Consider the following 19,992-nt stretch of genomic DNA (forward strand, 5'->3'; position numbering starts at 1 on the left):
TTCAGCCACTGTCGTCATATTAAGGGCCCTCTGAGAACCCATTCTCTCTGGAACCATTAAAGAACACTTACTGTTAAGATGCCATGCAAATGCATATACTGAGATAGAATTTAGGAAGTTCTCATCTTAGGCATCATCTGAATATTCCTCTTCAAAAAAACACTAGGCAGCAGCCTTGCAAATGCGTAATAGAAATGTCAGTCCACTGCACCTCCGCTGTGAAGAAGGCAAATTCCAATCTGGTCATTGAGGGCGGACTTCCTGCATCGCATTCCCCTTTGTCCAAATCTCTGGTGCACATGCCCTGAAAGACTTGTCTCCCGTTCTGGTTGTCCCAGCTAAATATCGACATGATTTGGAGAAAGTACAGGAAAGAGAAGGGAAAATTTGTATTTGTAGATTATGATCTACTGATCCCACTGCTGGTTTATTGTGTTATTGTCTTGTTTGTTGTACTGTGCTTATCCTTCTGTTGTGTTTTATATAGCATTGTTATTGCATTACGTATTACGGTTTTGGCTACTATTTTTATATATTTTTACCTGTATCAATACTATGCTTGTGATGTAAGCCACCTAGAGAGCCTTCTGCTGTGGGGTATTATACAAATGCAAACAATAAACAATCTAATAAATAAATATGTTTTACTCAGGATATAGAAGAACTGCCAGATAAGCTGCCCTGGGATGCAGTGATGGCCCCCAATTCCGATGGCCTCAACAAGGGTTCGGGGCAGTGCAGGCGATCTGTGGCTGCGAGCATCACTGAAGAAGGGAGTTTGTGCCTGCACGGATCAGTTGTGGAGGAGCAGGGCAGGCAGAGCCCGTGTGTCCTTGGACATGAAGGAACTCTCACTGGAGAGAAGCCACATAAATGCCTGCAGGGTGCAAAGCCCCTCAGGGACATGGAAAGCCTTAGGAGACCTCAGAGCATTCAAACCGGGAGGGGATATCGCAGAATGTCAGAGTGTCGGAAGAGCGTCAGCTGCTTGGGGATTGTGCTAACCATCAAAGAACACAGACAGAAGGGGGTTCAGGAATGTGTGGACTGTGGGAGGAGCTGCAGGAATCCTGCTGAATGCAGGAGTGCCCTGCTCCCCCTGGTGCTGGGACAGGCCTGGTGCCTGGCCTGCATGGATTTCAGGGTAGATTGGCCCCTGGGAGTTCCATCATTGCTCATTTCAGAGAGAAGCACAAGGCAGGAGTCTTAAGATGTGATCTGGATTTGCCAGGAAGCCCATCGAGTCCAGCATGTTCTTTGCAGAGTGTGGCAAATTTTGATGCAGCAAAGCTGCTGATGAAGTGCTCCATGATACTCTGCCCAGGTAACTAGCTAAAAGTGGGTGAGATGGAGACACTCTGGGGCAGGGGAGTGTCCAGAGCTGGCCACAGAGCTGGACTCGGGGGGCTTCTCAGGGGCATCGTCTCAAACTGTGGAGCCGCCACGAGTGGGCGCCAGGCTCGGTCATGCGCACAGCGATCCTCCCCATGTGTATGAATGGCTGGGACCTCCCCTACATCACGACGCTGAAATGCAGGAAGCCAGAAGGAGCCATGGCTGGATTTGCAGGTTGGGCTGGGGGATCTGTAGAGCAGCTCAGTCCGTGTCCGATCACAGGACCAAACCGTGGGTCTTGCAGCCTGGGCATGTCATGAGCAGAGCTGGCTGGAGCCGGGGGTCAGACTAGATGGCCCAGGAAGCCCCTTCTGACTTGGTCAGTTTCTATGTGTCTGTGTCCCTGTACATGCTCAGAGAAATCCCTTTTTCAGCACAGTGAACACTGGCAAAGCATCCTGCAGGGAAAGCATTGTCAGTTGTGCGCCACACCATGGAATCAATTCACTCGGCTGTGGAAAGGACCTCGTGGTAAGGCCTGTGCCAGTTCCAGGGCTCAGAGGTTCCTCCAGCAAGACCCCAGTCAGGGCCCCTCTCCAAGAGAGGCCACCTTCTCCCTGCTGTGTTCACACGCTGCCTTTGCTCCACAGCCTCTTCCACTCGCTTGTGGGACGGGAAGTGGGCCTGCTTTGCCATCTCACCAGCAGCGCTGAATACGCGGAGCGAAGGGCACGGAGGTGCTGGGCAGCAGTGCTGCGGAGGAGGCACAGAGGCCATCGCAGCTCCCTTGGCACCATCCCACCACCTCGAGGAAGAGCAAGCCCTGCAGCTCCAGGCTCCCAGTTTGGAGATGGCCAGAGAACAGGAGGGGCTGCGGGGCATTTTCCTGCCTCCCCTGCGCCGGGATTGCCCCTTTAAGGCTGGCTCGCAGTTCTTCGCCTCTGCGGCGCCGCTTACTCATGGTTGCCAGGGAAACAAGAGGAAACTTGTTCTCTCATTGGTGCTCCCTACTCCTGTCCCCACCCCACGTCGCCACTCAACCACTTGTTAGGTAATCCAGTGGGATTAGCACTCGGTGAATGTTCAGCCCCTGCAAGCAATCGGTTGCCACAAAAGAATTTAAACAGTAGCATCAAATCCTAAAACACTGACACTGAGTACACGTGTGTGCAACTTCACTCAGAATCCCCAATAAATATGATTAAAGTTGAAATGTATATACTTTTACCCAAAGAGCTTTGGCTCTTGGCAGGGGGTGAGGTAGAGAAAGTGCTACTACTAATTCCTCCAGTTCTCCCACTGGCATTGCTGCACAGACGCAAGAGCAAATCTTTTGCCACAATCACACGCAAGTCAAGAAAGGTGTGGGGCATTTTGCTGCCTCGCCCGCGTCTGGATGGCACCTTGGCGGCCATTTTGAGGGACTCCGTCCCGCAGTTTTCTCCTCGGCCGCACCGCGCGCTCTTGGTTGCCGGAGAAGCGGGACGAAACGCCTTTTCCCATTGGCTCCCGCCCCTCCCGGCCACCCAATCAGTTGTCAGGCAATGCGGCAGGAGGTAAATTTTCAGACACTGCTAGCGATTGGTTGCTGCGTGCGAAGTTAAGCAGAGGATCAAATCCTAAAACTCGGACACCGAGTACACGTGTGTGCGAGTGCGCGCAGAGTCGAGCCTTGGCGAGCTCAAGGCAGCTCACTCCCCAGTAAGGCTGATTAGAGGCTGGCTCCTGGCAGGGGGTGGGGCAGAGGAAGTGCTACGGATAATTCCTCCAGTTCTCCCACTGGCATGGCTGCTGGTCCTCCCCGGGGTGCCCAGGGAAGGCAACCCCAGAGTCCTATGGAGGCTGAAACCCGAGCCAGGCCCCGCTTCTCCGTCCCTCCGTGAGGCAAGTTGGAGCAGGCTGCCTGGCGGGGCAGGGCTGGCTCTGGCCGGCCTGGCCCTGGCGCGCCTCCCCTTGTCTCTCGCCCGGCCGGACCTCCTGGCTGCGACGGACCCTCCAGGGGGAGGATGCTGCCCCCCCCCCGCATTCCCCTTTCTCCTGGTTCTGCCACGTGTCACCTGCGGGAAGCACGAACACAGACCCATGAGAGCCCACGGGAGGAAGATGTCGTGCCACTGAGCCTTTGTTGGGACAGTGGAGCCAAAGACCACGTCTGCCCATCCTCCTCTCGTCCCTCACGGCACAGAAAGCCTGTCTGTCAGCCCACGGAGCTTAGAGCTCGTCTGCCCTTGCCATCTCTCTTCTGGGGTCGCTTCGGAGAGGAGGAAAGGCAGCTGCAAGCGCCCCACTGGCCACCAGGTGGCATTGGCCGGTCCCTCTGGAATGGCGTCCCCGGCCTCCTTTGGAACAGCCCCACTTCCGGGAGTGTTTGCACGGCAGCCCCGATGGCTCTGCGCAGCCACCCCGCAGGTGGGGGGCGCGGGGGAGGCACAAGCCTCGTGCCAGCATCCACCTGCCCGGGCTCTTGAAACTGCAGTGCGAGCACAGCTGGGCCGCAGCGCAGCGCTGCCCCCCTCCCCTAAAAGCAGGGGCTGCGGAGCTTCGCGATGACCAAGGGCCTGGGCGGACTCCCCTGCGAGGAGGAGCTGCAGCGTGCGGGGCCGCTGGACTCGGCGAAAAGGTGAGTGTCACACAGGTGTGCAAACAGGTGCCTGGGCTGTGGAAGCGGATGGTGAGACCTTTTTCTGCCCCTCTCATGATACAAGAAGCGAGGGTCGCCCCATGAAGCGGATTGATGGGACTTTCAGGACAGCTCAGTGGAAGCATTTCCTCATAGTGCGCATCACTCAAACCTCTGCCAGTGTCGCCACATGCAAACCGCTTTCGGATTCCCCGTCCTTCACCCAGATTCGCATCTCTTGGGGCAGGATGGCCAGGAAGCATTCCTTGGCGTGTATCGCAGGCTTCAGACACGGATGGTAAAGTTTCTGGAGCCTCCTCTTCGTGGCTCATGCTCCTGAGGCCTCCCTGTGCCTGGACTGCTGCATTGCCAGCGCCTTCCTTGCCCAGCAGACCCTCTCTGGTTTTCTTGTCAAGTCCTGGACATTGTTTGGGTTCAGGCAAGAGGGTGTTCCTTGGACCACTTTTAATGCCCACCCACCAGGCACCTCAGCCAAGTCACCCTGAAGCCAGGGGGTTGAAGCCAGTCCGGAGAGTGACACTTTCACTAAAGAGAACTGGAGAGTGACACTTTCACTAAATCTAAATCCACACTGTCTCAGCTCCCTCAAGACCCCTAAGGCCGACCGGCCACCTCCGACCCAAAATAACAAAGCTAGCTGTTCTTAACACGAGCACAGTATATAGTACCCAATGTAGCCTTCTGCTTTGTAGAATAGCAGAGAGTTCTTCAGCAGAGCTTCTGGCAACAAGAAGGAACCTCTTCTTTCTGTCCTGGCTCCCGGCTTTTATCCCTATAGCCCTTTATCCTAAAATCTTGGGTGTTGGAGGGGAGTGTGAATTCTCCTGTCCTTGAAAGTAATTTACAGTATCTTAGGGCATTTAGCATTCCAGGCATTATTGAGCCCCTGTGACTAATGACCCCCTGGCTGGAGCAGCTGGGCCTCTGAGCCAAGTGTTAAGCCTTCCCTGGCGAAGGCGTCCTCAGCCCATTTTCTATTACACTGGGTTGTGAACGGCAGGCTGCTTGTGGTGATCAAACCATGGCTTGTTGTTTCGGCTGGATTTTGACCCATGCTTCCACACCAGTCCAGGGGCATGTGGGTTACTGTGTCATCTGAATCCAGGCTCTGTGAAGGGAAGGTGGGGCAGAGAAGTCCATTTCCAGCAGATCCAAATTAAGTTGGAGTCAATCCTACATTGCGGTCTTTCCAGTGCATTTTCTTATTTCCCTGGATGTGTTAGTCTTTCAGCTTCTGTTGATTTAAATCTGCTCTGCATTTTAAATCTCTGCACTGCAGCTGGGCTTTATTCCAGTTACCACTGTTATTATGTACTGTAGTTTTAAACTTTTCAAAGTTCTTATTGTATTTTATTGTGTCATACTCCATGGTTTTAATTGCTGTGAACTGTCTAGAGACCTTTGGCAATGGAGAAGTACAAAATATAATAAAGAAAGAAATGGGTGTCCCAGATTATTCCAGTACCAGTAGTAAAACTTTATTTAGTTCCAAACCTCTGTCAGAGGCCTGGGATCCATAGCAGGCAGAGGAGCAAACACACAGCAAGTGTGAATTACTCTCAGGAAGACATGGGGAATGCAAGGCATAAAATTTAACTGTGCCATTTCAAATCTCTTTACTAAATATTACACTCATTATTTTAAGAATTAGGAATAAAATACATGCATACATGAAAAAGCAGCTTGCAATAACGAATACATGGATGCAAATGCAAAATGACAAGAGGCGATTCATATTTTATCCTCTCTAGCCTCTTATCTTTCCTCCTCTTCAAATCTGTTCTTATTGAGTTATTTAACAAATGAATTCAGTGAAACTGTGTGCCGTACAAACACACAATTAACAATAAAATGCAATATATGTTTAATTAAAATAATTAAAATGCAATATACATATTTTAACATATAGGTATTGAAAAGATTGATGAGCAGCACACACAATTGACACAAGTTTGACTGCAAAAGTGTTGGCTGGGAAAAAAATGTTTCTAGCATGTACCTAAAGCTCGCAATTGTTGGCACGTCTTAATTTGAAGACAGAGCATTGCTAAGGCCTGGGAAAAATTCTTCAGCACTTCTTTTTGCAGGATTGCCAAAGGAACCCAATGAACCTGCTTGGGGCATTTTGTGTGTTTTAGATCTTACAAATGATAGATAAAATAACTTTTTGAGCTGACTCGGGCAATCAAAGGAAACCATACTGAGTTAAGGGGGGAAAAGCACCAGTCACATCTGGGTTCATTTTCGACACCAGACAAAAGTGTCTCAGGAAATGCTGCCTGTGAAAACTCTTCTGGCCACTTTTTTCCCCTTGGAAGCTTTTGGGGCACATGAGGATGGCTTTCAGCTCTCAGCAAGGACAGGTAATTTAAAGTTAAACCCTTCCTGAGGTGCTGGAGAATTAGAAAATCTGCATTCACAATGCAACATAGCAAAGTTTTTTCTGGATGGATTTTAATTCAGGTTGGAGGTTTTAACTCAGACCTTTAGCATTAAAAACAGACCAAGTGAACTTTCTTTGGGGGGTGAACCTTCTTTGGTTCCTTTGTTTCCTGCCTACATTTTGGGGGGGGGGGAAGTAGCCCGTAGAATTATTACTATGGAAATTCTGGGATATTTGGGGGGCAAGTTTTGATTTACAGGTGGAAATACCCATAAAGGACAGGAGACTGAAATTTAGGCACTAATTAGACTTGGCTCTATGTGACAATATCTTTAGAAGGACAAGTCCTTGAGAATGTGGACAAGGTGCCTGGAGAGGCTGTGCCTGGGGCTGCTCCTTGAGCCATCCTTGACCTTGAGGCTTGGGTGGCATCGGTGGCTGGGAGCACCATCTTCCAGCTTCGACTGGTGGCCCAGCCGCGCCCTTACCTGGACAGGGCTCCTGGCTTCAGTGAGCTATGCTCTGGCAATCGCTAGACTGGATTACTGCGACTCACTCTGCGTGGGGCTGCCCTTGGAGCTGGTTCAGATGGCGCTGAATGCAGCAGCCGGGCTGTCGGCTGGCAAGCGGTCCGGACAGGTAAGACCAGCTCTGGCCCACCTGCACTGGCTGCCTGAAGGCTTCCAGTCCCAGTGCCAAGTTCCAGTCTTCACCTGCAAAGCCCTGCACGGCCTGGGACAGCAATGCCTGCCCGACCGCTTCTCCTAGCCCCAGTCTACCCAGCCACCACATTCCACCTCTGGGGCCTTCCTCTGGGTGCCAAGCCCTTAGAGGCCCAGGGGGCGGCCTGTCCTGTGGCTCTGTGGTGTCTCCCCGTCTTTTAAACAACCTCCCTGCTGCGGCCCCTGTGAGGCCAGCTGTGCCGTCTTTCCAGCACCAGGCTAAGACAGCCCTCTTTGTGGGGCCTTTGAGGATCTCCCTGCTCATCTGGGGAGCTGACAGGTTCCCCAACTCCCTTTTTAGTTCTTCTTGGCTGGATCATTTTGTTGTATTTCAATGTATTTTTAATTATTTTAATACTGTTTTAAATACTGGGTTTCGTATTGTATATTATTGATTTTGTAACTTGAAGCTGTCAGCACATGTGTGCTCTAACATGACCCCTAGACCCCTGCCTAGGAGATTGGGAGGTAAAGCTGTAGTTCTCACAGCAAAAGCGGCTCTTATCTAAAGAACAATTCACAGAATCATAGAATAATAGAGTTGGAAGGGGCCAGAAGGCCATCGGGTCCAATCCCCAGATATTGCAGGAGACTAAGTTACACCATCCCACTGTTCAGACACTTTTTGAATGTCTCCAGTGAGGGAGGAACTTCCTCAGGTAAAAGGTTCCATTGTCCTACTGCACTGACAGTCAGGAAATTCTTCCTGGGGTCTAGTCTAAATATGGTTTATTTTCACTGAAGTCCGTTATTCCATGTCCTGCATTCTGTAATTAACAAGATCTTGTCATTCCAATTTGTGACAGCCTTTCAGGTATTTGTAGAGTGCTATCATATCCCCACTCAGTCTTCTCTTCTTGAGGCTCAACATGCCCAGTTCTCTCAATTTTTCTTTATAGGGCTTTGCCTCCAGTCCCTGAATAATCTCTGTCGCCCTCCTCCGAACCCTTTCCAGGTTATCTGCATCCTTCTTAACTGTGGTGCCAGTACTGGGCATAATACTCAAGATGCAGCTTAAGTACTGCCAAATAGAGGGGAACCAGTACCTCACATGATTTGGAAGTGATGCTTCTGTTGATGCAGCCCAATCGAGCACTGGTCCTTTTTGCAGCTGCATCATATTGTTGGTTCATATACAGCAATTCCAAGGTCCGTCTCACCTGTGATACTGTTTGAGACATTATCTCATAAAAACACAGAAACAGAGCGAGTCAGAAGGGCTCTCCCAGGCCATCTAGTCTGACCCCTGGCTCCAGCCGGCTCCGCTCATGACATGTCCAGCCTATCCTTGAACACCTTCACCGATGAGGCCCTAACCACCTCCCTTGGAAGCCCATTCCATATACTAGGCATCCTAACTGTCAGGAAGTACTTCCTGACATCCAAATTGAAGCCTGGTCCCTTGAGATTTGTCCCATTGGACCATGTAATCCCATTGGGGATGACATGAGTGGAGCCAGCTGGAGCCCGGGGTTTGACTAGATGGCCCAGGAGACCCCTTCTGCCTTACTGTTTCTATGCATCTCTTGGTGCTCGTCACGATCTCCCATTGCAGTAAATGCCACAGTTTAACTATATATTGTGTGAAGAAATATGTCCTATTCTCTGTCCTAAACCTCCCACCACTCGGTTTCGTGGGATGACTCCAGGCCTGAGTGCTAATGGAGGGGAAGGAAAATGTCATTCTCTCCATTTTATCTGCTTTGCGCATAACTTAAACATTTCTATCATGTCTCCCCCACTCCCCCTTTTTCTAAGCAGAACAGTCCCAGTTTTGCAACCGCTCCTCACAAAGCAGCTACTCCAGATCCTCGATCATTGTCGCTGCCCTTCTCTGTTCTCTGCAACTGGAACAGGACACAATACATCAAGGGCAGTTCCACCAAGGTTCTATACAAGGGGTGTAAGATCCTAGCAATTCCAACTTCTAGTCCAGTTTGCCATGTTTACAGAGACCATGACCGGGGCTGATATATTCACCATGATCCCTTTCTCACTCATGGCATGCATTGGTAAGGCCTCTTCCCAGTGAGAGTTCTTAGATGGCTCCTAAGATGATGGCTCCAGTTGAAGCTCTTTCCACACTACAAGCATGTGTATGGCTTCTCCTTAGTGTGGATTCTTTTATGGATTGTAAGTTTTCCACTTTGACGGAAACTTTTTCCACATTCAACACATGTGTATGGCTTTTCCCCGGTGTGGGTTCTTCGGTGTTGAGTAAGAGTCCAACTGTCACTGAAGCTTTTTCCACATTCTATGCATTTGTACGGCTTCTCCCCAGTGTGGGTTCTTTGATGTTGAATAAGACTTCCACTCAGACTGAAGCTCTTTCCACATTCCATGCATGTGTACGGCTTCTCCCCAGTGTGGGTTCTTTGATGGATTGTAAGGTTTCCACCTTGACTGAAGCTCTTTCCACACTCCATGCATGTGTATGGTTTCTCCCCGGTGTGAGTCCTTTGATGGTTTATCAGATTTCCTCTTTGACGGAAGCTCTTTCCGCATTCCAGGCAGGCATATGGCTTCTCCCCAGTGTGGGTTCTTCGATGGTTCCTAAATTTTCCACTGTCACTGAAGCTCTTTCCACATTCCAAACATGTGTACGGTTTCTCGCCGGTATGTGTTCTTTCATGCTTAGTAAGATTTCCACTGACACTGAAGCTCTTTCCACACTGCATGCAAACATACGGCTTCTCCCCAGTGTGCGTTCTTTGATGATGAGTAAGAGTTCCACTGTCACTGAAGCTCTTTCCACACTGCAAGCATGTGTATGGCTTCTCCCCAGTGTGTGTTCTTTGATGGATCCTAAGTTGTCCACTTTGACTGAAGCTTTTTCCACATTCCAGGCAGGTGTACGGCTTCTTTCCAGTGTGAGTCCTTTGATGGTTTGTAAGGTTTCCTCCTTGACGGAAGCTCTTTCCACATTCCAGGCAGGTGTATGGCTTCTCCCCAGTGTGGGTTCTTTGATGGATCCTAAGTTGTCCACTTCGACTGAAGCTTTTTCCACATTCCACACATGTATATGGTTTCTCTCCACTGTGGGTTCTTTGATGTTGAGTAAGACATTCACTTATGTGGAAGCTCTTCCCACATTCCATGCATTTGTAAGGCCTCTCCCCAGTGTGAGTTCTTTGATGGATTGTAAGTTTTCCACACTGACTGAAGCTCTTTCCACATTCCGTGCATGTGTATGGCTTCTCCCCAGTGTGTGTTCTTTCATGTACAATAAGTTGAGGATTGTGTTTGAAGCTCTTTCCACACTGCATGCATGTGTATGGCTTCTCCCCAGTGTGGTTTCTTTGATGGACTGTAAGTTTTCCACGTTGACTGAAGCTTTTTCCACATTCTACACATATGTATGGCTTCTCCCCAGTATGGGTTCTTTGATGGATTGTAAGTTTTCCACTTTGACTGAAGCTCTTTCCACATTCCACACATGTGTATGGCTTTTCCCCAGTGTGGGTTCTTTGATGATGAGTAAGATTTCCACTTACATGGAAGCTCTTTCCACATTGCATGCATGTATAAGGCCTCTCCCCAGTGTGTGTTCTTTGATGGATTGTAAGTTTTCCACTTTGACTAAAGCTCTTTCCACATTCCATGCATGTGTATGGCTTCTCCCCAGTGTGTGTTCTTTCATGTACAATAAGTTGAGGATTGCGTTTGAAGCTCTTTCCACATTGCATACATGGGTATGGTCTCTCTCCAGTGTGTGTTCTTTGATGGATTCTAAGTTTTCTTATTTGACTGAAGCTCTTTTCACATTCTATACATGTGTATGGCTTCTCCCCAGTGTGAGTTCTCTGATGCTCAGTAAGACTTCCACTGACTCTCAAGCTCTTTTCACATGCCATGCATGAATATCAACTTCTCCCCAGGGTGGGTTCTCCGATGGTTCCTAAGTTGTCCACTTCAACTGAAGTGTTTTCCACTTTCCATACATGTATATGGTGTCTCTCCAATGTGAGTTCTTTGATGTTTAGTAAGAGTAGCACTTTTTCTGATGGTCTTTACAGATTACAAACTTATTTTTCATCTCTCCCCTATATCCTTTCTTTCATCTGCAGAAAGATTTCCTGGATAACTAAATCTCTTACCACATTCTATGAAGTCATTTAACTGCTCCACAGTCTGGACTCTTCCATTTCTTTCCTCTTGTTCTTTACTTGGTTTTTCTCGTACTTGTTTGATCCTGTTTAATTTAGAAATGTCTCTTTTCTCACTTCATGCTCACATGTTTCTGATGATATGATCCAGGGTTCCATATCATTTTACACTCTTGCCCTTCATCTGCTTGGGAGGAAAGAGAAAATGAAAATCTTGGTAGGAGTTAGAGGCTGAAACAGATGAACTCGTTCAAGCTCACAGCAAAGTTGGCACCTCTCATTTCAGCATCTACAGAATTCTCCCTATTTCACTTTGTATGCCTTGCAGATTCCTTGATTTCTCAAGGACTGATTATTACAAAGCATCCACCTTTACACTACAGTTAATGCACAAATTTTGTTTGTATTGTTTCAGGATATTCAGCAATGTATTTTCTTATTGAATAAAACAATGTACAATAACAACTTCTGACTGAGGTACCTCACACTTTTCCTTCACAAACACTCCTCACTCACAAATCCTCCTTTCTCTCCTAAATGTAACTGTTAGCTGCTGACAGACTGAAAGTTTCTATTTATCTCTCCTTACACACTTCCAAGTTCTGCCCACACACTCTGTCATGAACCAATAACATCAGTCACTCATCTCCCCCATTTTTTTTCTTTTTACCCCAGCCTTTTTTACCCCTTCTGCTTATCTGAAACTTACCAATATTTAAAGGAACACACACAAAACACTTAAAGAATTATATTTCCACTAAGCAAGGAAAACTAATTTTCAAGGGTACTGCACTGACAGTAAAACTTGAGATCAAAACACATCAGAGATAGTGGGTTCCTACAATCTTCTGAAACTCTTACCAAATACAAAAAGATATATTTCATATATCTTGACATATACATATATCCTGACGGGTTACACCCGAGAGTACTTAAGAGACTTGGCAGGGGTTCTCTCACGCCCGCTGGCCTCCATTTTTGAGGCCTCGTGGAGAACGGGTGAAGTTCCAGAAGTCTGGAGGGTGGTGTCAGTGGTTCCAAATTTCAAAAAGGTTAGTAGAAGGGACATGGGGAATTACAGACCTGTTAGCCTTACGTCCATTGTAGGAAAAACAATGGAAAGGCTCATAATAGAGATCTAGTGCTGCTAGATAGGGAAGGGAGGCTGGCAGCCCCACAACACGGCTTCTGCAAAAACAGGTCCTGCCAGACACACCTTGTGGAATTCTATGACAAGGTTTCGAGATGGCTAGATGGAGGGGATGCAGTGGATGTGGTATACCTGGATTTCAGCAAGGCCTTTGACAAAGTGCCCCATGATACCCTGGTGGAGAAACTGAGGAGTTTTGGGACACACCAAAGCACTGACCGGTGGATCAGGGCATGGTTGACTGACTGAAAGCAGAAGGTAACCATTAGTGGGGAATCATTGGGATGGCAGCCAGAGACAAGCGGGGTCCCCCAGGGCTCTGTCCTGGGGCCGATCCTGTTTAATCTTTTCATTAATGACATGGAAGAAGGGGTGAACAGTCTGCTGATCAAATTCGCAGACAACACTAAAACTGGAGCAGTGCCCACAACTGAGCAGCAGGTATTCCAGATCCAAAAGGATCTGGACAGACTATGGAAGTGGACAGGAGGCAACAGGATGGCGTTCAATGTGGATAAGTGCAAAGTCTTGCACTTGGGGTATAGGAATAGGTGTCATACGTACAGGTTAGGGGACAAGTGGCTGGAGAGCAGCGCCTGTGAAAGGGACTCCGGGGTGCTGGTTGACTGCAGGCCAAACATGAGCCAGCAGTGTGATGCTGTGGTCAAGAGGGCAAATGCCACCCTTGGTTGCATAGCCAGAAGTGTGGCTTCTAGATTGAGAGAGGTATTACTACTTTACACGACTCTGGTGTGCCCGCAACTGGAGTATTGTGTTCAGTTTTGGGCCCCTCGTTACAGAAAAGATATAGCCAGGTTGGAGTCAGTGCAGCATAGGGCCACAAGGTTGGTGGTCGGTTTGCAGGGGAAGCCGTATGAGGCGAGACTGAGGGAACTGGGTCTCTTCAGCCTGGAGAAGAGGAGACTCAGAGGGGATCTGCTGGCGACATACAGGTATGTGAGGGGATGTCACATGGAGATGGGTAGAGACCTGTTCTCCCCTGCAGAGGAAGGCAGAACGTGCTCCAACGGAGCAAAGCTCAGGGAGCCAAGGTTCCATTTGGATTCCAGGAAGCACTCCTGACAGTCAGGACCCCGAGGGTGCGGAATGGGTTTCCACAAGAGTTGGTTGAGGCTCTATCGGTGCAGGTGTTCAAAGACAGGCTAGACCTGCACATGGTGGGCATGTCGTGAGCGGAGCCGGCTGGAGCCAGGGGTCAGACTAGATGGCCCAGGAGACCCCTTCTGACTTGCTCTGTTTCTATGTTTCTATATGGCATAAGAAAAGTGCACACACACAAAGAAATGCAAAGACCATTGCCCCAGGAAAGATCCAGACCATGGGTGGCTCTCCGGCAGCAACTCCCTCTACGGCTGTCATATAGGCGTAAACCAAGCATGACTTGGATGCCGACATTTCCAGACAGGAATTCTTGCAGCACCGCCAGGAATGCTGCAATTGGACATGGGTGGGGCCCCTAAATTGGGCTGAAAGGTTCTGGGACCCCACAGAAAGGCTATGCAAGATCCAGGTTTGCCCACAAGGCGGGTCTTTGATCACTTGAAGCATCTACAATGCAGGCAGAACAGCAACCGTCACTCAGTCAGCGAGGCTCCCAGAAGCTGGAATGGGCGGAGAGCAAAACCAGCTGTCCTTTGCAGCAAAAACCTACCTGGATGCAGGTGGGAGCTCAGAGGTTACCTGGATTAGAACTATATCAGCTTTAGGGTCAAATCCTGCCCAGCTCTGCCCGCTGGCAAAATGCTTTCCGCACCACACGCCAGCACTGCTACTGCCAGCAATCGACCCACAGATGGCCAAGGTTGGGCGGCGGTGACTGAGGGAGGTTCTGCCGTGGTGGATGGAGGGAGAACCGCCTGTGCCGCATCGGACTAACCCGGCCCCAGCGTGGAATGAAGGCCAGCAGCGAGCCCCTCAGCGCATCCTTTCCATTCATTGCTGGTTCCCTGTGCCTGTCCTGTGTCCACCTTCCGTGCCAAGAGGCCGAACTGCAGGCCTGCCAGCCTGGCAAGGAGCTAGAAGGTGGGCTAACAGAAGGCGGAAGACCCTGAGGCCAAGACGCTGGGGCTTTCCAAGGCATGCACTCCAGCTCCAGAGAAGAGGGATGCTTTGGGATGGGGTCACTCTAGTCTGATCCCTATGGTGTGAATGTAACACCACACAGGCTGCCTCACACACTTTCTGTATTCATGATTTGGATGAGGAAGTGCAAGAAATGAGGATCAAATCAGCAAATGACACAAAACTGGAAGACAGGAAGAAAATTCAAGGTGGTCTTGATTGGTTGGACCACTGGGCTGAAACTAAAAGAAGAAAATCCAAGAGGGACAAATGCCTAGTTCTTCACCTAGGGAAAAGAAACCAAACGCATCTGTACAAGACGGGCAATACTTGGCTCAACAGTCCTGCTAGTGAGAAGGATCTGGCAATCACTGTAGATCACAGTATGAGTCAACAGTGTGATGTGGCTGCAAAAAGGGCACATGCTACTTTAGGCTGCATTAGCAGAAATATTACTTGCAACTCACGAGAAGTACTAGCTCCTCTCTATTCAGCAATGGTTAGCCCTCATCTGGAATTATTTGTCCATTTCTGGGCACCACTGTTTAGGAAAGATCCAAACCAGCTGGAAAGTGTTCAGGAAAGGGCGACAAGGATGATCCAGGGACTGGAAACAAAACCCTGCGAAGACAGATGGGAAGGCCAGGGCATGCTGAGTCTGAGGGTGAACATGATGACCCTCTTCAAGTCCTTGGCAAACTGTCACAAAGAGGAAGGCTAGGATCTTTTATCCATCATCCCTGAGTGTGGGACATCTCAAGGTACAAGAAGCTTGATTCCAGCTAGACATCAGGAAACATTTCCTGACTATGAGAGCCGTACAGCAAGGGACCAGTTACCTGGGAGTCTGTGGGCTCTGCCACACTGGAGGCATTCAGGATGCAACTGGAGAGCCATCTGAGAGGGGCGGTTTGACTTAGGTCCTGCACAGAGCAAGGGGGCTGGACCTGATGGCCCTCCGGTGCATTCCAGCCCTTCTCCCCTTTCATACTCCCTTGCAGGGCTGCCCTGGAATCACAGGGGAGTGGAGTTAGAGAGGTCCAGGGAGGCTCCTGCAAAAGCATTCATGACAGGTGGCCATCTAGAGGCCTCAAGAACACCTCCAGGGGCAGGACGGCGGCTCTGGGAGTGTGGCTGGAGGGAGGGAGGGCAGGAGCCAGGCAGGCACAAGAAGAGCAGGGAAAACACGGCCTTCTGCTGCCACTTGTGCAAAATAGGGATGATCCAGCCATGGGGATTTGCTTTCTCCAGCTCCAGGGGAGCAGGCCAAGGCATTTAGTTAGCCCAGGCTTTGCCTTGAACCTTGTCCTTGGAAGGCGAAGAAGAGCTCAGATGCGGGCCATGCTCCCCCTCGCCCTCTCCCCACTCCTGCGCGGCACAACGGAAACAGAGCAGCCCCGTGGCTTCTCCACCGGGGGGGGGGGGGCTCTTTTCTGGGAAGGAAGGCCTCCGCCATCACGACAGCTCTTCCCTCCTCCGTGCACGGATGTGGGTCCTCTCTGGGGTGCCTCCTCTGAGGTGTAGTAGGAGATCCGTGTGCACGGAAACTCCTTTTATGCTCCACATGTGGCTTTCCCCAGTGGGGATTCTTTCACAGAAATGAAGGTGCCAGTTCCAGCTGATGCCCCTTCACAACCAATCCATTTACAGAGCATTTGTGGGGGGGGGGGGGGAAGGTTGGTCTCCAGTTCTGAGTAAGCCTTCTGCTTGCACTGAACCTCTTTCTGCACATTACTCATATTGTATAAGTTGTTTTTCCCTCCCTGGGTTTTGTAATATCTACCTATTTCATATTCAATTTTAGCATTGGTTGGATAAAAAATACAACCAATGCATATATAAGGAATTGTAATGTTTTATCCCACTGTGAACCCATCCCCCTTCTCAGGCTTTCCTGAAATTCTAGAACATGGAGGTGATGCTCGCATATATTCTGGCAGGGAGAGAACCTGTTCTTCCTCCTCTTCTTTACCTGGCTTTTGTCCCGCTTTTTTTATTCCTCTCCTCCCTTTGCACTCTCCTGTTTTTGTTGAAAGGGCAGCTGGAGCCATGTACTTCTCAGCATTTGGCCAATTTCCTGCTTGGAATAAAGGCAAAATGAAATGTTGTTAGGAGTTGAAGTCCGAGACTGTGAGCTTAATTGGACTCCGGGGGATGGTGGAGGACAGGAATGCCTGGAGGGATTTTGTCCATGGGGTCATGACTTCGCAACTAGCAACAACAACAAAGTCCGAGACAACCAGAGATCAGAGGAAAGAGCTGCTGCTTCTATTTCAAGGCCTGCAAAGTCATCTTTTTCCACTGTGTGGGGGCTTCTGAAGCAGAGGACCTCGGCACTTGTACCCGGGCTGCCCATGACCCCTGGGCAGTCAAGCTGTCCTCTCCTCTGAAGGAAGCAGAAGGGATTCTGGGCAATGTCCCCACTGAAAGTAAAACACTCCCGCCCGCCCCCCACGAGACTAGTTAACACAAAACTTGCAGTGGCCACTCCTGCAAAGAAGCGAGAGCCACTTGGGGGCGTTTAGGGTCTTCATAGCAAAGCTTCCAGGCCATTCTCTGTTGGGGGCGCCATTCTCAGAAGGATCTCTGGAGAAAATTCTCGTGAGTGTTCTGCTCGCAGCTTGCTCCAAAAGGGAAGGAACTGCGAACCCCCCTGGCCACTCCTGCAAAGGAAGCGAGAGCCACGAGGGACGTTTGGGGTATTGGGAGCAGAGACTCTGGAAGGATTTCTGGGGAACTTGTCCGGAGCGGCAGCACTAGCGGGGCTCGGCCTGGCTCTCCAGCTTGAGAGGCAAAGAAGCGCGGCTCGCCTCTGAACGCAGCCCCGGTTCCCGCCGCCTTCTAGCCCAGCAGGAGAAACCCTCGGCCTCCCTCAGATGCTCGCGGCTCCAGCTCCAGGGCATGAAGCAGCGCAATGATCGCGGGCACAAAAGCCGCCCCCAGAATCGCATTCCCACAGCCCCCGAGCCTGCAGGGAGCTCCGAGCAGACAGAAAGTTCTGCAAGCGCAGCCCCGCCGCGGGAGGCACGTCGCAGGCGAGGTTGCTGCGGGGCCCCTTCCTTTTGGGGTGGGCAGGGAAAGGAAACCCGCCTCCTCTCCCTCCTCCAGCCCCACACAAGGCTCGCCTCCCGCACCAGGTCCCGTTTCACCAGAGTCTCCCGGGGCTGAATTCCTCCCCGGGAAGAGTTCCCAAGAGGGGATCGTGCGGAGGAGATCGCGCGGCGCTTTGCACTGGGGCGCAGTGATCGGATCCCGCAGTGCCACGGAAGAGCTGACGGGCTCTCCCCTCTTCCCCCCCCCAAGCCCCCATATTCGGTCTCCTCCTGCCCCCACGCCCGGGACCTTGTCCTACCCTTCCCTCTTTCACCCCCACCCTTCCGCCGGCCGCGGATCCCACCAGGCCGACCATGCTCCGGGCTCACCAGGGAGGCGTCCACGCGGCCCCCCGCTCGCCCGGTTCCTCCCTCCAGAAGCGCAGCGCTCCTCGCTGACCCTCCGGGGCGCTGGGGCTGAAAAGACCCCTTTCCTGCCCACCACCTAAGAATTGCCGCACCGGGGAGGAAAGAAAAAGCCGGATCCCGGAATCATACTGGCTTCTCCGAGTTTCCCATGATTTCTCATGGGGGCTACCTCCCGGAATAATTCTACTCCTTTAGTGAGCTTAAGCAGTGCTTACATTGTTTAAGCTTTTGTTTTATGTATGACTTTCAATTCTGCGTTTTGGTTCTCTCGAGACCAGCAAAGGGCCCGCTGAACTCTTTGGATTGATTTGGTAGTCCTCCATTGAATCCCGCCTTCCCTTTTTCAAAATGGCGTCATTGCCGCCCTTCCCTAATTAAATGCCTGCTTCTCCGCCCTCTTCCAAGATGGCTGAGCGATGGCAAAACGTCCGCGAAGCTGCCCTCCTTAAAGATGGTCGCGCAGCGTTACGTAGCCCTTTCCCAAAAGATCTACGCAGCGGTCCCCGGGCAGAAGCGATCAGCCATGCGCCTGCCTTCTCCAGTATGTCCCCTTTGCTCCGGGAGTTGAGAGCTGCACAGCGGAAACTGGAGAGAGGCGACACAGGGGGAACTGCAGCAGCTCAACCCAAAGCAAAACAAGGCAGAAATACATCCATCCTGTGGGTAAATTGAGAGAGATCAAGAAGCTTTTCACACGTACAATTTTTCACGTGTGCACCCGATGCTGTATGTGTGCCAACATGTGTTATGCAGCTGGTCTCCACCCGAGAACCTGAGAACTCGTTCAAGGTCTCTTGGTGGAAAACCAAGGTTAACTGTCGGACCTCTGATCAAAAACCTAGGTTTCCAGCTGGTATTGTGTGAACGGGTCCAAGTTGTCTATGAGACAATGTGCGTGAGAGAGTATGAAGCAGGGTTGTGTGTGTACTAGTGAGCTAGAGGAGGAGGAGGATGGGGTGGGCTGCTACAACTTGCCCTTAATTGGAGCTGCTCTTACCTGTCAAGGCCATCCAGCTTTCTCTCTGCCTGGTTAGTGTCAGCTACATTTCAAGGACGCTCACAGGCTGATTTCTAGAAAAGAGGGTTTTTCTCAGGCCTGGTTGTGTGTCAGTGATTGCATGCTTTAACCCATGAAAGTTATGCCTATTGATCTGTACATCACAAGGAATAATCATTTTTTCAAGGGACCCGAGGTCGCTTACGTAATTGTCCATCCGTTTTATCCTCACAAGAGCTCTGCAGGGTAGGTTAGTCTGAGAATCTGTGAGTGACCCAAAGTGGCTGGATGGGGCTGGGACTTGGATCTCCTAAGCGCCAAACTAACCCTCTAACCACTCCATCGCAAGAGCTTTTGTACCGCTTTCCCTTAGTCACCTCTCTTGTAAGCTGAAAGGGATTATAACCTGCTCATAGCAGGTCTGGGAAAGGAACCCAGACCATGAGTGCCAGTCAGAGTCAAGAGCACTGGACTCCATGGACCCCAAAGGGTGCCTTTGGGGTCTCTGGGTCCCCTGTCACAGCATGACTGCTTTCCTCATGTTGAAGTCCTATCCTCTACCCTCCGAGGAAGTTGCCACACCAGAGGATGGAGTTCAGGGCCAGAACCTGCTGAGCTGCTGGTCGGCCCACTGGTCTCAGGGAAGGCTCAGCAGCCCTTGGAGGTTCCTTCTGTCTTCTGAGAGCGACCTCTGTTCTCTTAGGTGTTAACTATTGTCTGGCCAAAATGGCACCACCCACACAGAAGAGGGGAGATATTGCGGAAACTTCAGGAGCTGCAAGGCTGGCAGAAAAGGGGGAATCTTGAGTAGAAAAATTCCTGACACCGGGTAGAGATGGGAAGGTCAAGGGGAAAAAAGGATTTTTTTAAAAAAAAAGTGTTTTCCCCATTTTGTTCCAACCCCTCCCCCCTTTTTTTCCTGAATTTTTCAGAGAGAAATAAGGAGCTATTTTCCAAATTTTCCTGAGTATTTCCCGAAGAGGGGAAAGAAAAACCAAAAGAGTCCAATGAAAATGGAGCAGCTTGATACTTTAAGAAAACAGGGAGGGATGGAATGGTGTTACCTGGAAGGGCCTGGCTGGCTGAGGCTGGAACAGGAACACTCTGCATGGCAG

The 19,992-nt window shown here is 50.4% G+C and overlaps 1 pseudogene; it reads right to left on the bottom strand.

Annotated features, from left to right (window-relative positions):
- Positions 1 to 8,440: 8,440 nt before the first annotated feature.
- Positions 8,441 to 19,992, bottom strand: part of LOC123035065 — a 50,498-nt pseudogene continuing 38,946 nt past the window's right edge.

The sequence above is a fragment of the Varanus komodoensis genome, unplaced genomic scaffold (assembly GCF_004798865.1).
Source record: "Varanus komodoensis strain SLA01 unplaced genomic scaffold, ASM479886v1 scaffold76, whole genome shotgun sequence".
NCBI classification, from domain to species: Eukaryota; Metazoa; Chordata; class Lepidosauria; order Squamata; family Varanidae; genus Varanus; species Varanus komodoensis.